General features: G+C 55.5%; 3 non-coding genes across 3 annotated transcripts in view; all 3 read right to left on the minus strand.

Moving 5' to 3' along the window:
- The window catches only part of LOC126118380 (large subunit ribosomal RNA), a 4,247-nt gene extending 3,284 nt beyond the window's left edge, over positions 1-963 (minus strand). The window contains exon 1 of the ribosomal RNA XR_007525805.1: positions 1-963. This exon is cut by the window's left edge and continues 3,284 nt beyond it. This is a non-coding gene — a ribosomal RNA (large subunit ribosomal RNA).
- A 188-nt stretch (positions 964-1,151) lies between these two features.
- Positions 1,152-1,306, minus strand: LOC126118346 (5.8S ribosomal RNA). Its single transcript, XR_007525776.1, has one exon. It is a non-coding gene; the product is annotated as a 5.8S ribosomal RNA (ribosomal RNA).
- Positions 1,307-1,656: 350 nt separating this feature from the next.
- Positions 1,657-3,565, minus strand: LOC126118363 (small subunit ribosomal RNA). The gene has a single exon (XR_007525789.1). It is a non-coding gene; the product is annotated as a small subunit ribosomal RNA (ribosomal RNA).
- Between the last annotated feature and the right edge of the window lie 3,935 nt (positions 3,566-7,500).

The raw sequence follows: 7,500 nt of genomic DNA on the forward strand, positions 1-7,500 counted from the left end.
TGGTCCGTGTTTCAAGACGGGTCGTGAAATTGTCCAAAGCTGAAGCGCCGCTGACGGGAGCGATTATTCCGCCCGAGAGCATCCCGAGCCCGCCCGAGAGCATCCCGAGCCAACAGCGGCGCGGGTCCGGGGCCGGGCCAGGTAGGTCCGTCATCCGGGAAGAACCGCGCGCGCTTGCCGGGAGCCCGAGCGCCCAAAGGGGCGAATCGACTCCTCCAGATATACCGCCGAGCAGCCAGCCAGGACACCGGGGCTCTGCCCAACAGACGCGAACCGAGGCCCGCGGAAGGACAGGCTGCGCACCCGGGCCGTAGGCCGGCACCCAGCGGGTCGCGACGTCCTACTAGGGGAGAAGTGCGGCCCACCGCACACCGGAACGGCCCCACCCCGCGGCGAGTGGAAAGGCAACCGGACACGACCCCGCCGCGGATTGCTCCGCGCGGGCGGCCGGCCCCATCTGCCGAGGGCGGGAGCCAGTGGCCGGATGGGCGTGAATCTCACCCGTTCGACCTTTCGGACTTCTCACGTTTACCCCAGAACGGTTTCACGTACTTTTTGAACTCTCTCTTCAAAGTTCTTTTCAACTTTCCCTCACGGTACTTGTTCGCTATCGGTCTCGTGGTCATATTTAGTCTCAGATGGAGTTTACCACCCACTTGGAGCTGCACCTCTCAAGCAACCCGACTCGAAGGAGAGGTCCCGCCGACGCTCGCACCGGCCGCTACGGGCCTGGCACCCTCTACGGGCCGTGGCCTCATTCAAGTTGGACTTGGGCTCGGCGCGAGGCGTCGGGGTAGTGGACCCTCCAAACACCACATGCCACGACAGGCGGCAGCCTGCGGGGTTCGGTGCTGGACTCTTCCCTGTTCGCTCGCCGCTACTGGGGGAATCCTTGTTAGTTTCTTTTCCTCCGCTTAGTAATATGCTTAAATTCAGCGGGTAGTCTCGCCTGCTCTGAGGTCGTTGTACGAGGTGTCGCACGCCACACCGCCAGCCGGCTGTGCACGCTACCGAGAAAGTACCGGTATGCGAACCGCCAGGCGACGGGCGCGCATCGCACGTTTGAGGAGACGCGGCCGGCCCCACAGGCGGCCACGACACTCCCAGGTCTCCGAAGCGGGACAAACGCCGCGCGCTTCAGTATACGTAGCCGACCCTCAGCCAGACGTGGCCCGGGAACGGAATCCATGGACCGCAATGTGCGTTCGAAACGTCGATGTTCATGTGTCCTGCAGTTCACATGTCGACGCGCAATTTGCTGCGTTCTTCATCGACCCACGAGCCGAGTGATCCACCGTCCTGGGTGATCTTTTTCATTTAGTTTCCACTGTCTCTTTCAAGACAGTTGCATAGGCGGGACTGAGGCGTTTGACGGCCCCTGTTCCAGCATTCCTGTGTCCAACGGCCTCACGGCCGATGGGCGTCGTACGGCTCCACACCGGAGCGGACAGGCACTCGGGCGAAAGTCATTCAAACCGGCGCGAGGCGCCAGGTGCCGCAGGCCAGCCGCTCCAGAGCTTCAGCGCTCGTACCACACAACATTTCCGTTAGTTTTGAGAGGCACGCGTGGTTCCGCACGCGGCGCACGGCTGCTGCCGTACAGGTAGCGTGTTGCGCGACACGACACGCACATCGAAAGACATGCAGTCTAGTCGGTAATGATCCTTCCGCAGGTTCACCTACGGAAACCTTGTTACGACTTTTACTTCCTCTAAATGATCAAGTTTGGTCATCTTTTCCGGTAGCATCGGCAACGACAGAGTCGATGCCGCGTACCAGTCCGAAGACCTCACTAAATCATTCAATCGGTAGTAGCGACGGGCGGTGTGTACAAAGGGCAGGGACGTAATCAACGCGAGCTTATGACTCGCGCTTACTGGGAATTCCTCGTTCATGGGGAACAATTGCAAGCCCCAATCCCTAGCACGAAGGAGGTTCAGCGGGTTACCCCGACCTTCGGCCTAGGAAGACACGCTGATTCCTTCAGTGTAGCGCGCGTGCGGCCCAGAACATCTAAGGGCATCACAGACCTGTTATTGCTCAATCTCGTGCGGCTAGAAGCCGCCTGTCCCTCTAAGAAGAAAAGTAATCGCTGACAGCACGAAGGATGTCACGCGACTAGTTAGCAGGCTAGAGTCTCGTTCGTTATCGGAATTAACCAGACAAATCGCTCCACCAACTAAGAACGGCCATGCACCACCACCCCACCGAATCAAGAAGAGCTATCAATCTGTCAATCCTTCCGGTGTCCGGGCCTGGTGAGGTTTCCCGTGTTGAGTCAAATTAAGCCGCAGGCTCCACTCCTGGTGGTGCCCTTCCGTCAATTCCTTTAAGTTTCAGCTTTGCAACCATACTTCCCCCGGAACCCAAAAGCTTTGGTTTCCCGGAGGCTGCCCGCCGAGTCATCGGAGGAACTGCGGCGGATCGCTGGCTGGCATCGTTTATGGTTAGAACTAGGGCGGTATCTGATCGCCTTCGAACCTCTAACTTTCGTTCTTGATTAATGAAAACATACTTGGCAAATGCTTTCGCTTCTGTTCGTCTTGCGACGATCCAAGAATTTCACCTCTAACGTCGCAATACGAATGCCCCCGCCTGTCCCTATTAATCATTACCTCGGGTTCCGAAAACCAACAAAATAGAACCGAGGTCCTATTCCATTATTCCATGCACACAGTATTCAGGCGGGCTTGCCTGCTTTAAGCACTCTAATTTGTTCAAAGTAAACGTGCCGGCCCACCCAGACACTCAATAAAGAGCACCTTGGTAGGATTTCAACGGGGTCCGCCTCGGGACGCACGAACACGCACGAGGCGGTCGCACGCCTTCGGCTCGCCCCACCGGCAGGACGTCCCACGATACATGCCAGTTAAACACCGACGGGCGGTGAACCAACAGCGTGGGACACAAATCCAACTACGAGCTTTTTAACCGCAACAACTTTAATATACGCTATTGGAGCTGGAATTACCGCGGCTGCTGGCACCAGACTTGCCCTCCAATAGATACTCGTTAAAGGATTTAAAGTGTACTCATTCCGATTACGGGGCCTCGGATGAGTCCCGTATCGTTATTTTTCGTCACTACCTCCCCGTGCCGGGAGTGGGTAATTTGCGCGCCTGCTGCCTTCCTTGGATGTGGTAGCCGTTTCTCAGGCTCCCTCTCCGGAATCGAACCCTGATTCCCCGTTACCCGTTACAACCATGGTAGGCGCAGAACCTACCATCGACAGTTGATAAGGCAGACATTTGAAAGATGCGTCGCCGGTACGAGGACCGTGCGATCAGCCCAAAGTTATTCAGAGTCACCAAGGCAAACGGACCGGACGAGCCGACCGATTGGTTTTGATCTAATAAAAGCGTCCCTTCCATCTCTGGTCGGGACTCTGTTTGCATGTATTAGCTCTAGAATTACCACAGTTATCCAAGTAACGTGGGTACGATCTAAGGAACCATAACTGATTTAATGAGCCATTCGCGGTTTCACCTTAATGCGGCTTGTACTGAGACATGCATGGCTTAATCTTTGAGACAAGCATATGACTACTGGCAGGATCAACCAGGGAGCTGCGTCAACTAGAGCTGAGCAGCCGGCCGCCCGGGAGTGTGTCCCGGGGGCCCGCGCGAACACGCAAGCGTCCGCTCAATTATTCTGCAAACAGGAGGAGGCTGGGCTCCCCTGCACAATACACCTCGAAACCCTCTCAGGTCCCGGCGGCGCGCAGCGCCGTCCTAAGTACTTGGTCGGGTTCGAGAGAGGCGCAATCGCCCGGAGTTAGGCGAGTAGACGCTTTAGGTGCGACCACCCGTGCTCCCAACTGAGCTTGCCGCTGCCGACAGAGGCCCGGGAGCGTGCTGTCGTGGCATTGCCGGCGGGAGACAACACGCGCCACCTACGGTGACCGGCAGCTCCAACGCCAGCGCCACAGAAGGGCAAAGGCCCCACGTGGGTGCCGAAGCGAACTCTCCCAGCACAGCGCACGTGCCAACACGTCCGCACAACTGCGATACAAACCACCAGCGAGAACCGCTGGGGCGACCGAGCAGCAGACGGCGTCGCGGCGCCGAGTGCCGGGCGGCGGCGCATCCTCAACGCACACAGTCCTCAATCGGACCAGCACACTGCAGATGTCCACCGCGCTTCGCACCGGGTCCGCGAGGACCCACTTTGGCTGCACGGCGCCGCGCGCAGGGTGCCCCGGCGCGCAGCTGCGCCGCCTGCCGCGTCCGGTCGGCCGGCGCGCCTGCCACTGGGCGCCCCACCAGCCGGCTGTAGCGCGTGCGCCCACGCACCGCGCGGCCAGCACGCCGGGCGGCCCCCCCTCACCGGCCGGGGACAGTCCCACCCACCCACAGCCGCGTATCGCTTCACACCCAGATTCACATTCACGTTCGTTGGTATGGTGGGGACCGCTTCGTAGCTGTACCGATCGTTGCCCTCACAGATGTACCTCCAGCAAGATCAACCGCACCACAACGGGTTACCAGTTGTTCATTTGCGTAACGTCACCAGTAAACGTACACGTCCATCCCCGTTTGCAAAGTCAACTATTATTGCATGCCTGCCTGTCAGGTGTCAAGACACACTACATTCGCTCACATCCACGCAACAAAATGTGCCCGACTAGAGGGCACGTGGAAGGTTGCCCCCGTACATATGCGATCTCCATTGCGGCGACCAACTGTCAACCGGCCTCTGTAGCATGTCGCAGATGTGGAACGCGGGGCACCGTGCTATCACATTGTGTGAGAAGAGACTACTACGTCTGCATACACGCGCCACTACATGAACAGACGGCTCATGCTGATCGCCATCCACTGCGTCCATTACTCCCACACGTCTCTATGGCGTACCACACTGCAATGCAGCTGTTATGGGGAGATGACACATAGCTGTGTACACAACATTCTGAGCCGGTTGCGGTTGGACAACAATACATTAATGTAACGTGTCATATGCCAATTACAGAGCAGGGTAAGGCACAACGTGGGTTAGGTTAAGGCACAACGTGGGTTAGGTTAAGGCACAACGTGGGTTAGGTTAAGGCACAACGTGGGTTAGGTTAAGGCACAACGTGGGTTAGGTTAAGGCACAACGTGGGTTAGGTTAAGGCACAACGTGGGTTAGGTTAAGGCACAACGTGGGTTAGGTTAAGGCACAACGTGGGTTAGGTTAAGGCACAACGTGGGTTAGGTTAAGCCACAACGTGGGTTAGGTTAAGCCACAACGTGGGTTAGGTTAAGCCACAACGTGGGTTAGGTTAAGCCACAACGTGGGTTAGGTTAAGCCACAACGTGGGTTAGGTTAAGCCACAACGTGGGTTAGGTTAAGCCACAACGTGGGTTAGGTTAAGGCACAACGTGGGTTAGGTTAAGGCACAACGTGGGTTAGGTTAAGGCACAACGTGGGTTAGGTTAAGGCACACAACGTGGGTTAGGTTAAGGCACAACGTGGGTTAGGTTAAGCCACAACGTGGGTTAGGTTAAGCCACAACGTGGGTTAGGTTAAGCCACAACGTGGGTTAGGTTAAGCCACAACGTGGGTTAGGTTTAAGCCACAACGTGGGTTAGGTTAAGCCACAACGTGGGTTAGGTTAAGCCACAACGTGGGTTAGGTTAAGCCACAACGTGGGTTAGGGTTAAGCCACAACGTGGGTTAGGTTAAGCCACAACGTGGGTTAGGTTAAGCCACAACGTGGGTTAGGTTAAGCCACAACGTGGGTTAGGTTAAGCCACAACGTGGGTTAGGTTAAGCCACAACGTGGGTTAGGTTAAGCCACAACGTGGGTTAGGTTAAGCCACAACGTGGGTTAGGTTAAGCCACAACGTGGGTTAGGTTAAGCCACAACGTGGGTTAGGTTAAGGCACAACGTGGGTTAGGTTAAGGCACAACGTGGGTTAGGTTAAGGCACAACATGGGGGTAGATTGCGGTACAAATTGCGTTACATTGCGGTGCAAATTGCGTTACATTGCGGTGCAAATTGCGTTACATTGCGGTGCAAATTGCGTTACATTGCGGTGCAAATTGCGTTACATTGCGGTGCAAATTGAGTTACATTGCGGTGCAAATTGAGTTACATTGCGTGTGCAAATTGAGTTACATTGCGGTGCAAATTGAGTTACATTGCGGTGCAAATTGAGTTACATTGCGGTGCAAATTGAGTTACATTGCGGTGCAAATTGAGGTAGGTTAAGGTGCAACACAGGTTAGGTTAAGGTGACATAGGTTAGGTTAAGGTGACATAGGTTAGGTTAAGGTGACATAGGTTAGGTTAAGGTGACATAGGTTAGGTTAAGGTGACATAGGTTAGGTTAAGGTGACATAGTTAGGTTAAGGTGACATAGGTTAGGTTAAGGTGACATAGGTTAGGTTAAGGTGACATAGGTTAGGTTAAGGTGACATAGGTTAGGTTAAGGTGACATAGGTTAGGTTAAGGTACAAACTGGGTTGTGTTATGGTACACATTGCGTTGTAGTACAGTACACGTTAGGTTTGGGTACGGTACACAATGTGGTATGGGATGGCGTGTTGTGGGGGGGGGGGGGGGGGGGGGTGAGGTTCGTTGATATCGACCGTAGGACGTGGATGCCCGAGGCAGCGTCAGTGTGTCAAAGGAGTTATGTCACGTCGGGATGCGCTTTCCGCCAGTGAGAGGGGGGGGCGAGCCGTGTCTGTGGTTGCGGCAGACCTGTGTGTTTCATTCCTGCCAGTGTGTTTGTGCTGTAAGACGAGGCAGTGTGGTGATGTTGGGTGCACCCCTGTGTAGGACATGTGTGGGTGTTGGTGGCTTATCTGAGCAATTGTGGTTGTCGGACGAGTGGGATATTCTGTTTTATGATTGGACCTCCTGGCCTGGTTATCATAGTCTGGTTGGTGTACTGTGGCGGATAGATGCACCGGACGTTGGTCCATGCCGGTGCTTAATTATTGTATCTGTGTTTGTTACAGGCAGAGAGTAGTGTGTGATAGAGTGTGTGGGTGATAGAGTGTGCGGGTGACGTGTGGTTCGTTTTGTTTGCACAGACGTTCAGCATGTATAGGGGCATTTGCGTATTTGATCTATCTATGTGGGCCTGCATAGTTTACTGAGCAGTGCTGCGAGGTGACTGAACTACGAGCGACGTACTCATTTACAGCGGAATGGTTGCCTTCTACCAAAGATGGAGTATCGACTCTACGACAGCGTTGGCACCGCAGGAAGCGGTGTCGTACAATGGCCCCCACACCGTCATCGTTGTGCGGGGTAGGGACCGTATATATTCTGCGAGGAGCCCTGTTTGCCACAGGGCGTGGGGTCTCGCGTCCTGCGGTTCAGTGCCCCCAGGGAAGCGCGCGGAGGTGGTGCTGCTGCTGCTGTAGCAAGCGAGCTACTTAGAGCATGTATAGGGACAGCGGGAATATGGCATATTGGATATAACTCTTCATGAAACGCAAGATATAGGGGTGGATTGCACGATAGGAGTGCGGGAAGAGTCCGCCATTCATCCGCTGGAGTTGCG

This window comes from Schistocerca cancellata, unplaced genomic scaffold (assembly GCF_023864275.1).
Source record: "Schistocerca cancellata isolate TAMUIC-IGC-003103 unplaced genomic scaffold, iqSchCanc2.1 HiC_scaffold_351, whole genome shotgun sequence".
Taxonomy (NCBI): domain Eukaryota; kingdom Metazoa; phylum Arthropoda; class Insecta; order Orthoptera; family Acrididae; genus Schistocerca; species Schistocerca cancellata.